The sequence below is a fragment of the Schistocerca nitens genome, chromosome 5 (assembly GCF_023898315.1).
Source record: "Schistocerca nitens isolate TAMUIC-IGC-003100 chromosome 5, iqSchNite1.1, whole genome shotgun sequence".
Taxonomy (NCBI): Eukaryota; Metazoa; Arthropoda; class Insecta; order Orthoptera; family Acrididae; genus Schistocerca; species Schistocerca nitens.
Genome location: NC_064618.1, coordinates 790,398,008 through 790,411,921, shown reverse-complemented (window position 1 = coordinate 790,411,921; position 13,914 = coordinate 790,398,008).

Sequence of the window (13,914 nt, the reverse complement as noted above, 5' to 3'; positions counted from 1 at the left end):
AATACGTAAATGACAAACAATTCATTTCCTATCTGATTCACCTTCAGACAGTTTTACTGCACCTCTACAAAGAGAACAACTCACTGCTTCACTTAGAACACGAGCCAAAATACCGAACTTCACAATTATATTCGTATCCATGACTTTTTCTACACTGAGCTCTTCATAAACTCTAAAGTCAACTTTCCTTTTTGAAGCACTGTGTGGGGTGGGGGAGGGGGGGGGGGGGAAGGGTGTAGGCACTGCACTTCTTTCGGGAACATGACCGTTCAAACGAGTCAATGTAAGTCGCGAGGAGGAAAACTGACAATGCAGATATACAGTAAAGGACGATAATAGCAACAAGATAATATTTCCACCAAATAAATAATATACCAGAATGTTCAGAAGATTCTGTAGATTTTAATGAAACAAAAAATAAAAAACCAATTTTTTTCCATTTTTTGCCCCGGGTCTCCCCTTAATAGTAAGTTAAGGAGAAAGTGTCTCGAAAACATTGATTTTGGATCAACGATTTTTGCATGTCCATTATGTTTGAGTGATTTTCAAGTTTTTATTTTTCTCTTTATAATAGTCAAAGTCCTAAAAATATTTTAATTTTTACCTTATTTATTTGGTACATTATTACGGAATAAATGTTACGTGAACAAAATTGAAACTAAACTTTATTATCACTTATTATTTAATAATTTGTTTATTTTTAGTTAATTAGCACCATTTAAACAGTTGTATGCTTACAGTCCACCCCCCATGAACCATGGACCTTGCCGTTGGTGGAGAGGCTTGCGTGCCTCAGCGATACAGTTAGTCGTACCGTAGGTGCAACCACAACGGAGGGGTATCTGTTGAGAGGTCAGACAAACGTGTGGTTCCTGAAGAGGGGCAGCAGCCTTTTCAGTAGTTGGAGGGGCCACAGTGTGGATCATTGGCTGATCTGGCCTCGCAACACTAACCAAAACGGCCTTGCTGTACTGGTACTGCGAACGACTGAAACCAAGGGGAAACTACAGCCGTAATTTTTCCCGAGGGCATCCAGCTTTATTGTATGGTTAAATGATGATGGCGTCCTCTTGGGTAAAATATTCCAGAGGTAAAATAGTCCCCCATTCGGATCTCCGGCGGGGACTACTCAAGAGGACGTCGTTATCAGGAGAAAGAAAACTGGCGTTCTACGGATCGGAGGGTGCAATGTCAGACCCCTTAATCGGGCAGGTAGGTTAGAAAATTTAAAAGGGAAATGGATAGGTCAAAGTTAGATATAGTGGGAATTAGTGAAGTTCGGTGGCAGGAGGAACAAGACTTTTGGTCAGGTGAATACAGGGTTATAAATACAAAATCAAATAGGGGTAATGCAGGAGTAGGTTTAATAATGAATAAAGAAAATAGGAGTGCGGGTTAGCTACTACAAACAGCATAGTGAACGCATTATTGTACACAAGATAGACACGAAGCCCACGCCTACTACAGTAGTACAAGTTTATATGCCAACTAGCTCTGCAGATGACGAAGAAGTTGAAGAACTGTATGATGAAATAAAAAAAATATTCAGATAGTGAAGGGAGATGAAAATTTAATAGTCGTGGGTGACTGTAATTCGGTAGTAGGAAAAGCGAGAGAAGGAAACATAATAGGTGAATATGGATTGGGGGGGAAGTAATGAAAGAGGAAGCCACCTGGTAGAATTTTACACAGAGCACAACTTAATCATAGCTAACACTTGGTTCAAGAATCATAAAAGAAGGTTGTATACATGGAAGAAGCCTGGAGATACTGACAGGTTTCAGATAGATTATATAATGGTAAGACAGAGATTTAGGAAATAGGTTTTAAATTGTAAGACATTTCCAGGGGCAGATGTGGACTCTGACGACAATCTATTGGTTAGCAACCGTAGCTTAAAACTGAGGAAACCTGCAAAAAGGTGGGAATTTAAGGAGATGGGACCTGGATAAACTGACTAAACCAGAGGTTGCACAGAGTTTCAGGGAGAGCATAAGGGAACAATTGACAGGAATGGGGGAAAAAAATACAGTAGAAGAAGAATGGGTAGCTCTGAGAGATGACGTAGTGAAGGCAGCAGAGGATAAAGTAGGTAAAAAGACGAGGGCTACTAGAAATCCTTGGGTAACAGAAGAAATATTGAACTTAATTGATGAAAGGAGAAAATACAAAAATGCAGTAAATGAAGCAGGCAAAATGGAATATAAACGTTTCAAAAATGAGATCGACAGGAAGTGCAAAATGGCTAAGCAGGGATGGCTAGAGGACAAATGTAAGGATGTAGAGGCTTGTCTCACTACTGGTAAGATAGATACTGCCTACAGGAAAATTAAAGAGACCTTTGGAGAAAAGAGAGCCACTTGTATGAATATCAAGAGCTCAGATGGAAACCCGGTTCTAAGCAAAGAAGGGAAAGCAGAAAGGTGGAAGGAGTATATAGAGGGTCTATACAAGGGTGATGTCCTTGAGGACAATATCATGGAAATGGAAGAGGATGTAGATGAAGATGAAATGGGAGATTCGATACTGCGTGAAGAGTTTGACAGAGCACTGAAAGACCTGAGTCGAAACAAGGCCCCGGGAGTAGACAACATTCCATTGGAACTACTGATGGCCTTGGGAGAGCCAGTCATGACAAAACTCTACCATCTGGTGAGCAAGATGTATGAGACAGGCGAAATACCCTCAGACTTCAAGAAGAATATAATAATTCCAATCCCAAAGAAAGCAGGTGTTGACAGATGTGAAAATTACCGAACTATCAGTTTAATAAGTCACAGCTGCAAAATACTAACGCGAATTCTTTACAGACGAATGGAAAAACTGGTAGAAGCGGACCTCGGGGAAGATCAGTTTGGATTCCGTAGAAATGTTGGAACACGTGAGGCAATACTAACCTTACGACTTATCTTAGAAAAAAGATTAAGAAAAGGCAAACCTACGTTTCTAGCATTTGTAGACTTAGAGAAAGCTTTTGACAATGTTAACTGGAATACTCTTTCAAATTATGAAGGTGGCAGGGGTAAAATACAGGGAGCGAAAGGCTATTTACAATTTGTACAGAAACCAGATGACAGTTATAAGAATCGAGGGGCATGAAAGGGAAGCAGTGGTTGGGAAAGGAGTGAGACAGGGTTGTAGCCTATCCCCGATGTTATTCAATCTGTATAGTGAGCAAGCAGTGAAGGAAACAAAAGAAAAATTCGGTGTAGGTATTAAAATCCATGGAGAAGAAATAAAAACTTCGAGGTTCGCCGATGACATTGTAATTCCGACAGAGACAGCAAAGGTTTTGGAAGAGCAGTTGAACAGAATGGACAGTGTCTTGAAAGGAGGATATAAGATGTACATCAACAAAAGCAAAACGAGGATAATGGAATGTAGTCGAATTAAGTCGCGTGATGCTGAGGGAATTAGCTTAGGAAATGAGACACTTAAAGTAGTAAAGGAGTTTTGCTATTTGGGGAGCAAAATAACAGATGATGGTCGAAGTAGAGAGGACATAAAATGTAGACTGGCAATGGCAAGGAAAGCGTTTCTGCAGAAGAGAAATTTGTTAACATCGAGTATAGATATAAGTGTCAGGAAGTCGTTTCTGAAAGTATTTGTAAGGAAGTGAAACATGGACGATAAATAGTTTGTACAAGAAGAGAATAGAAGCTTTTGAAATGTGGTGCTACAGAAGAATGCTGAAGACTAGATGAGTAGATCACATAACTAATGAGGAGGTATTGAATAGGATTGGGGAGAAGAGAAGTTTGTGGCTCAACTTGACTAGAAAAAGGGATTGGTTGGTAGGACATGTTCTGGGGCATCATGGGATCACCAATTTAGTATTGGAGGGCAGCGTGGAGGGTAAAAATCGTAGAGGGAGGCCAAGAGATGAATACACTAAGCAGATTCAGAAGGATGTAGGTTGCAGTAGTTACTGGGAGATGAAGAAGCTTGCACAGGATAGAGTAGCATGGAGAGCTGCATCAAACCAGTCTCAGGACTGAAGACCACAACAACAACGACATACTTATAGTGATGACTGACATGTTAAAAGACATTCTCCTTATCAGTGATACCAGAAGAATAGCTTCGTATTACCATTTCCTTTAGATCAACGCAGTGTTTGGAGATAGGTATACTTTGGAGGTCATGACTCAGACTGTCACATATAAATCTTATCTGGAGGTTAAAATTCCTTGAAGGTGTATACATTGAACAGGCTGACTGGTAGCACAATCGCACGCTAACGGAAGGAAGGAATATTCGTGCTTTAAGCCCCGTCGACAACGAGGTCATTAGAGACGGAGGACAGAGACTGATTGCGGAAGGATGAGGAAGGAAATCGGACACGTCGTTTCAAAGGAACCATCATGGCATTTGCCTGATGCAGTTTAGGGAAATCGCAGAAAGCCTAAATCTGGATGGCCAAACTGGGATTTGGACCGTCGTCCAACCGAATGAGAGTCCATTCTGCTAAGCACTGTTCCATCCCGCTCGGTCACACGCTACCGAATTTGTGATTGTCTCCTAAATATATGTCAGTACTTTCGCATACATTGCTCCTGTAGCATTAGCTCTTTTACCCCCTTGAATAATTTCGATTTGTTAGTGCAGCAGTAACAATTATTCGCCACTGCTGTTAATAATGAATAAATTGTGTAAAAACAGGGAAAATGCGCAATATTAAAATTATGATTTCCTTTTTGGATTCATAGTAATAAAATTGTTGAATTTACCAATTAAAGCAAATGTTACGTATTTCAGTCACAAAACATTACGTTACCTTTAACGTTACTATGCTGCACACATTACCTAATATACTACTGTATTTATAGCAAACACACCAATATTCTCTTATGCAGGACAGCGTAATCACCAGACAGGAAAAATGTAAAATAGTATTAGAGGACACTGTCAAAGCCATTACGAAAACACAAACACACACACACACACACACATTCTACATAAACACACACTACTGGCCGTTAAAATTGCTACACCACGAAGCTGACGTGCTACAGAAGCGAAATTTAGCCGACGGGAAGAACATACTGTGATATGCAAATGATTAGCTTTTCAGACCATTCACACAACGTTGGCGCCGGTGGCGACACCTACAACGTGCTGACATGAGGAAAGTTTCCAACCGATTTCTCATACACAAAAAGCAATTGACCGGCATTGCCTGGTGAAACGTAGTTCTGATGCCTCGTGTAAGGAGGAGAAATGCGTACCATCACGTTTCCGACTTTGATAAAGGTCGAATTGTAACCTATCGCGATTGCGGTTTATCGTATCGCGACATTGCTGTTCGCGTTGGTCGAGATCTAATGACTGTTAGCAGAATATGGAATCGGTGGGTTCAGGAGGGTAATGCGGAACGCCGTGCTGGATCCCAACGGCCTCGTATCACTATCAGTCGAGATGACAGGCATCTTATCCGCATGGCTGCAACGGATCGTGCAGCCACGTCTCGATCCCTGAGACAACAGATGGGGACGTTTGCAAGACAACAACCATCTGCACGAACAGTTCGACGACGTTTGCAGCAGCATGGACTATCAGCTCGGAGACCATGGCTGCAGTTAGCCTTGACGCTGCATCACATGCAGGAGCGCCTGCGATGGTGTACTCAACGACGAACCTCGGTGCACGAATGGCAAAACGTGGTTCCTTTTTTTTCCGGATGAATCCAGGTTCTGTTTACAGAATCATGATGGTCGCATCCGTGTGTGGCGACATCGCGGTAAACGCACATTGGAAGCGTGTATTCGTCATCGCCATACTGGCGTATCACCCGGCGTGATGGTATGGCGTGCCATTGGTTACAAGTCTCGGTCACCTCTTGTTCGCATTGACGGCACTTTTGAACAGTGGACGTTACATTTCAGATTTGTTGCGACCCATGGCTCTAGCCTTCATTCGATCGATGCGAAACCCCAAATTTCAGCAGGATAATGCACGGACGCATGTTGCAGGTCCTGTACGGGCCTTTCTGGATACAGAAAATGTTCGACTGCTGCCCTGGCCAGCACATTCTCCCGATCTCTCACCAATTGAAAACGTCTGGTCAATGGTGGCCGAGCAACTGGCTCGTCACAATACGCCAGTCACTACTCTTGATGAACTGTGGTATCGTGTTGAAGTTGCGTGGGCAGCTGTACCTGTACACGCCATCCAAGCTCTGACTCAATGCCCAGGAGTATCAAGGCCGTTATTACGGCCAGAGGTGGTTGTTCTGGGTACTGATTTCTCAGGATCTATGCACCCAAATTGCGTGCAAATGTAATCACATGTCAGTTCTAGTATAATATATTTGTCCAATGAATACCCGTTTATCATCAGCACTTCTTCTTGGTGTAGCAATTTTAATGGCCAGTAGTGTATATATCGCCATTTTAGACATGAAAAATGAAAGTGTTTTTTTCCCTTACAGAATTAACTAGACGGTAGAGTTGATGAATAGTAAGCAGCTTCCAGTCAGCGGTTTGCAGCAACTTCCAGTAATGCAATAAATGCCACGCCCATGCTCAGCGCGAATACTCTGTGGTTCAAAAATACGGATTTCCCCGGATTATTTCGGACTTTCCCTATCGTAGTTGCGGAACGAGTGTGTGACGAGCTAGCCTTAATGTCGACCTACCCGAGCCATTATATACTAAAGCGCCAAAGAATCTGGTATAGACATGCGTATTCAAATACAGAGATACACTATGCGAACAAAAGTACCAGGACACCTGGCTGAAAATTAGTTACAAGTTCGTGGCGACCTCCATCGGAAATGTTGGAAATCAATATGGCGTTGGTCCACCCTTAGCCTCGGTGATAGCTTCCACTCCTGCAGGCATACGTTCAATCAGGTGCTGGAAGGTTTCTTGGGGAATGGCAGCCCATTCTTCACGGGGTGCTACTCCGAGGAGAGGTATCGATGTTGTTCGGTGAGGCCTGGCACGAAGTCGGCGTTCCAAAACATCCCAAAGGTGTTCTGTAAGATTCAGGTCAGGACTCTGTGCGGGCCAGTCCATTACATGGATGTTATTGTCGTGTAACCACTCCGCCACAGGCCGTGCATTATGAACAGGTGCTCGATCATGTTGAAAGATGCAATCGCCATCCCCGAATTGCTCTTCAACAGTGGGAAGCAAGAAGGTGCTTAAAACATCAGTGTAGGCCTGTACTGTCATAGGTCCACGCAAAACAACAAGAGGTGCAAGCCCCCTCCATAAAAAACAAGACCACACCATAACACGGCCGCCTCTCTGTTTTACTGTTGTCACTACACACGCTGACATATGACTTCACTGGGCATTCGCCATACCTACGCCTTGCTATCGGAGTCTGTGACTCTTCACTCCACACAAAGTTTTTCCACTGTTCAATCGTCCAGTGTTTACTCTCCTTACACCAAGCGAGGCGTCGTGTGGCATTTGACGGCGTGATGTGTGGCTTATGAGCAGCCGCTAGGCCATGAAATCCAAGTGTTCTCCCATTCCGCCTAACTGTCATAGTACTTGCAGTGGATCCTGAAGCAATTTGAAATTCCTGTTCGGTGGTCAGGATAGATGTCAGCCTATTACAGATTACGACCCTCTTCAATTGTCGTCGGTCTCTGTCAGTCAACAGACGAGGTTGGCCAGTACGCTTTTGTGCTGTACGTGCCCTTCACGTTTCCACTTCACTATCCCATCTGAAGCAGTGGACCTAGGGATATTTAGGAGTGTGGAAATCTCGTGTACAGATGTATGACCAAGTTCGAAGTCCGAGAGTTCCACGGAGCGCCCCATTCTGCTCACTCACGATGTTTGTCTACTGAAGTCGCTGATATGGAGTGCCTGGCAGTAGGTTGCAGAGCAATGGACCTAGTATGAAAAACGTATGTTTTTGGGGATGTCTGGATACTTTTTATCACATAGTGCATGTACACAGGCAGAATACAGCAATGCGGTCGGCAACGCCTATCTACGACAATAGTGTCTGGCGCAGTTGTTAGATCGGTTACTGCTGTTACAATTGCTGGTTATCAATTTTATGTGAGTTTGAACATGGTGTTATAGAAGCTGCAGTAACGCTGGGACACAGCATCTCCGAGGCAGCGATGAAGTGGGGATTTTCCCGTACAACCATTTCAAGAGTGTACCCTGAATGTCAGGAATCCGATAAAACATCGAATCTCCGGAAAAAGATTCTACAAGAACGAGACCAATGACGACTGAAGAGAATCGGTCAACGTGACAGAAGTGCAACCTTCCCGCAAAGTGATGCAGATTTCAATGCTGGGCCATCAACACGTGTCAGCGTGCGAACCATTCAACGAAACACCAACGATATGGGCTTTTGGAGCCGAAGGCCCACTCGTGTACCCTAGATGACTGCACGTCACAAAGGTTTACGCCTCACCTGGGCCCGTCAACACTGTTGATGACTGGAAACTTGTTGCCTGCCGTTTCATATTGGACCTGTACGGGTATGGAGACAACCTCATGAATCCATGGATCCAGCATGTCAGCGGGTACTGTTTAAGCTGCTGTAGGCTCTGTACTTGGTGTGGGGCGTGTGCAGTTGAGGTGATATTGGACCTCTGATACGTGTAGATACGAATCTGACAGGTGACACGTACGTACGCATACTGTCTGATTGTCTATATCCAGTCATGTCCATTGTGCATTCCAACAGACTTAATCAATTCCAACAGGACAATGCGACACACTACACGCTCAGAATTGCTACAGAATGGCTCCAGGAACAGTCTTCTGATTTTAAACTCTTCCGCTGGCCACCAAACTCCTCAGACATGAACATTTTTGAGCATAGCTGGGATGCCTTGGAACGTGCTGTTCAAAAGAGATCTCCATCCCTTCCCCCCTGCTATTACGAATTTGTGGACATCCCTGTCAGATTCATAGTGTCAGTTCCCTCCAGAACTACTTCATACATTAGTCGAGTCCATGCCACGTCATGTTACGGAACTTTTGTGTGCTCGTGGGGACCTTACACGATATTAGAGAGGTGTACCAGTTTCTTTGGCTCTTCAGTGTATGAGCCGCAGATCCAAAACAGCTTTCACCACATTCAGTTGAATCTGACATTTATGGCTGCCTGAAGCCTAGCTGCTGCTTCCACGCTGCATGACATGCTACACTGTATACTCACCCTATATCTTAGTACAATACTTACTCTTACTCTTCCAGCTCCATAAACCGCAGTTGTTTCTGGCCTCATCAAGCTGCCTCGTCCACAGCGTTCTGTCCTTGGCACCTTCTTTCCTAGCTCTAAGTATCTGAAGATCCTTGGCCACCTACTTTCTCCATCCTATTTTCGGTCTTCCTAAGGGTCTTCGCCCTTCGTGTTTCTTCCCCGGCACTGGTCTGGATCTTGATCCCATATCTCTTCTATAGACGTGCCCGATCTATCTCAGCCTGTCTTGGCTTCCACAACAATTTCCCCGAGTTTCCTATTTTTTGCGTCACCGGTGCCCTCTGTCAAACATTGGTCCAGATATCTTCCGCAGGAATTTATTTTTCTAAAACGTTACCTTTCTCTCTGTATAATTATCTGTTCTCCGTGTTTGTGCCCTGTGTATTAATTCTGGTCAGATTAGTTATAGATATCCTCTTGATAAAATTTTGTGTGAGAATAATTTGAAACTTCCTGGCAGATTAAAACTGTGTGCCCGACCGAGACTCGAACTCGGGACCTTTGCCTTTCGCGGGCAAGTGCTCTACCATCTGAGCTACCGAAGCACGACTCACGCCCGGTCCTCACAGCTTTACTTCTGCCAGTATCTCGTCTCCTACCTTCCAAACTTTACAGAAGCTCTCCTGCGAACCTTGCAGAACTAGCACTGCTGAAAGAAAGGGTACTGCGGAGACATGGCTTAGCCACAGCCTGGGGGATGTTTCCAGAATGAGATTTTCACTCTGCAGCGGAGTGTGCGCTGGTATGAAACTTCCTGGCAGATTAAAACTGTGTGCCCGACCGAGACTCGAACTCGGGACCTTTGCCTTTTGGAAGGTAGGAGACGAGATACTGGCAGAAGTAAAGCTGTGAAGACCGGGCGTCAGTCGTGCTTAGGTAGCTCAGATGGTACGCCGGCACGGTAGCTCAGATGGTACGCCGGCACGGTAGCTCAGGGTGTTCGGTCAGAGGGTTAGCTGCCCTCTGTAATAAAAAAAAAAACTGAGTGAATGGATCAATAACGAACTTCAAAGGGCGTCTGGGGACGTCCGCCACGAACAATTGCAACGAACTATAACGAACAAAATTAGGTTAAAAAAAAAAAAAAAGATGGTAGAGCACTTGCCCGCGAAAGGCAAAGGTCCCGAGTTCGAGTCTCGGTCGGGCACACAGTTTTAATCTGCCAGGAAGTTTCATATCAGCGCACACTCCGCTGCAGAGTGAAAATCTCATTCTGGTGACAATAATTTGTTGAGCGAATATGATGGTTTGGATGCCGCTTTTATCCTCGCTTCTATTTTTTCCCGTTTCTCATCATTTCTGTTATTTACTCCCACCCACAGATGTACAACAGGTCCAGGATAAAGGCGGTCCCATGTCAGTAACACAAATTTAAGATTTAAAATCAGAAATTTCAGATTTAAAATCAGAAATTACTTTTAATAGTTGTAAGAATTACAAATTCAGAAATTATATTTTGAAAATGGTCGCCGCTGTACCACAAAACATTTTTCTGCACGTGAATCCACATTGAAACTCACTTTGCGCAGATGTGTAGCATAGAGTGTACCAATACTCCAACGTATGTTTTTCTTCAGTTAATGTACTACGTCGTACAATTTTGTCTGGAAATATCCCCACGGATGAAAATCATTAGCAGTTCGACGAAGGAGTTGGCAACAAACCCTGATCATTTTGCGTTCTTCTTTGAAAGTTTCATGATTACGAGGCAGAGATTGACGAGAAACGTGACACGAGGTTCCATCTTCTTACAGAAAAGTGAAACAGGGGTGTGTGATTAATCTTATTTTTATTGTTCGTCATTTAACTCATTTCCGCTCGCTGAGCAACCCAGTGAAGAGGGGATGTATATCCAGGGTGATTATTATTGAACTATATGAAATAAAATGTCATAACTTCTGATTGGTTTCTGTTAGGACGTTCAAATTGCACGGTTGGCCGCGGGATATGGTGGGAATTAGTATGCCCATACATGGTTTGGTTTAGCGACGAAGTCCACTTTACTTTGGATGGATTCGTCAATAAACAAAATTGACGCATTTTGGGGAAAGAGGATCCACATTTCAAGATCGAGAAGTCTCTTCACCCTCAACGAGTTACTGTATGGTGTGCAATGTCCAGTCACGAATTAATAGATGCAGTATTCCTTAATGACGTGGTGACGCTACGTGAAGATTTTTGAAGATGATTTTATCCCCATTATCCAAAGTGACCCTGGTTTCGACAAGATGTGGTTCATGCAAAACGGAGCTCGACCCAGTCGAAGCAGGAGAGTGTTTGATCTCCTGGAAGAGCACTTTGGGGAGCGCGTTCTGGCTCTGTGGTACCCAGAGGCCACTGGCATGGGTCTCGATTGAGCGCCATATTCTCCGGATCTGAACATGTGCGACTCCTTTTTGTGGGGCTGTAATGAAGACAAGGTGTACAGCAATAACCTCAAAACCATTGCTGAGCCAGGATGCCATCGACAACATCGATGCTCCGACACTTCAGCCGGTTATGCAGAATTTCGCTATCCGTCTGCGTCACATCATCGCCAATGATGCCAGGCATATCGAACACGTCATAACCTAAATACGAATGTCTGTAGTGACGTTTTCATGTTGAATAAAGTGTGTGCACACCGTAGTTTGTAACTAATTTGCGGTTCTTTTTTGTCTAGTTCAGTATGTCAGCCTGTAATTTTACTCCTGTTCGAGGTAAACCTACTCATGCTCGCTTAGCAAATACACTGCCAGATATACCCAACGGATAATGCTAGCACATTTCACGAACCCTATAGGCGTGTCCTTTGTTAAAACACCATTTGTTGTTGTTGTTGTGGTCTTCAGTCCTGAGACTGGTTTGATGCAGCTCTCCATGCTACTCTATCCTGTGCAAGCTTCTTCATCTCCCAGTACCTACTGCAACCTACATCCTTCTGAATCTGCTTAGTGTATTCATCTCTTAGTCTCCCCCTACGATTTTTACCCTCCACGCTGCCCTCCAATACTAAATTGGTGATCCCTTGATGCTTCAGAACATGTCCTACCAACCGATCCCTTCTTCTGGTCAAGTTGTGCCACAAACTCCTCTTCTCCCCAATCCTGTTCAGTACCTCCTCATTAGTTATGTGATCTACCCATCTAATCTTCAGCATTCTTCTGTAGCACCACATTTCGAAAGCTTCTATTCTCTTCTTGTCCAAACTATTTATTGTCCATGTTTCACTTCCATACATGGCTACACTCCATACAAATACTTTCAGAAATGACTTCCTGACACTTAAATCTATACTCGATGTTAACAAATTTCTCTTCTTCAGAAACGCTTTCCTTGCCATTGCCAGTCTACATTTTATATCCTCTCTACTTCGACCATCATCAGTTATTTTGCTCCCCAAATAGCAAAACTCCTTTACTACTTTAAGTGTCTCATTTCTAATCTAATACCCTCAACATCACCCGACTTAATTTGACTACATTCCATTATCCTCGTTTTGCTTTTGTTGATGTTCATCTTATATCCTCCCTTCAAGACACCATCCATTCCGTTCAACTGCTCTTCCAAGTCCTTTGCTGTCTCTGATAGAATTACAATGTCATCGGCGAACCTCAAAGGTTTTATTTCTTCTCCATGGATTTTAATACCTACTCCGAATTTTTCTTTTGTTTCCTTTACTGCTTGCTCAATATACAGATTGAATAACATCGGGGGGAGGCTACAACCCTGTCTTACTCCCTTCCCAACCACTGCTTCCCTTTCATGTCCCTCGACTCTTATAACTGCAATCTGGTTTCTGTACAAATTGTAAATAGCCTTTCGCTCTCTGTATTTTACCCCTGCCACCTTTACAATTTGAAAGAGAGTATTCCAGTCAACATTGTCAAAAGCTTTCTCTAAGTCTACAAATGCTAGAAACGTTGGTTTGCCTTTCCTTAATCTTTCTTCTAAGATAAGTCGTAAGGTCAGTATTGCCTCACGTGTTCCAGTATTTCTACGGAATCCAAACTGATCTTCCCCGAGGTCGGCTTCTACTAGTTTTTCCATTCGTCTGTAAAGAATTCGTGTTAGTATTTTGCAGTTGTGGCTTATTAAACTGATTGTTCGGTAATTCTCACATCTGTCAACACCTGCTTTCTTTGGGATTGGAATTATTATATTCTTCTTGAAGTCTGCGGGTATTTCGCCTGTTTCATACATCTTGCTCACCAGATGGTAGAGTTTTGTCAGGACTGGCTCTCCCAAGGCCGTCAGTAGTTCCAATGGAATGTTATCTACTCCGGGGGCCTTGTTTCGACTCAGGTCTTTCAGTGCTCTGTCAAACTCTTCACGCAGTATCTTATCTCCCATTTCATCTTCATCTACATCCTCTTCCATTTCCATAATATTGTCCTCAAGTACATCACCCTTGTATAGACCCTCTATATACTCCTTCCACCTTTCTGCTTTCCCTTCTTTGCTTAGAACTGGGTTTCCATCTGAGCTCTTGATGTTCATACAAGTGGTTCTCTTATCTCCAAAGGTCTCTTTAATTCTCCTGTAGGCAGTATCTATCTTACCCCTAGTGAGATAAGCCTCTACATCCTTATATTTGTCCTCTAGCCATCCCTGCTTAGCCATTTTGCACTTCCTGTCGATCTCATTTTTGAGACGTTTGTATTCCTTTTTGCCTGCTTCATTTACTGCATTTTTATATTTTCTCCTTTCATCAATTAAATTCAATATTTCTTCTGTTACCCAAGG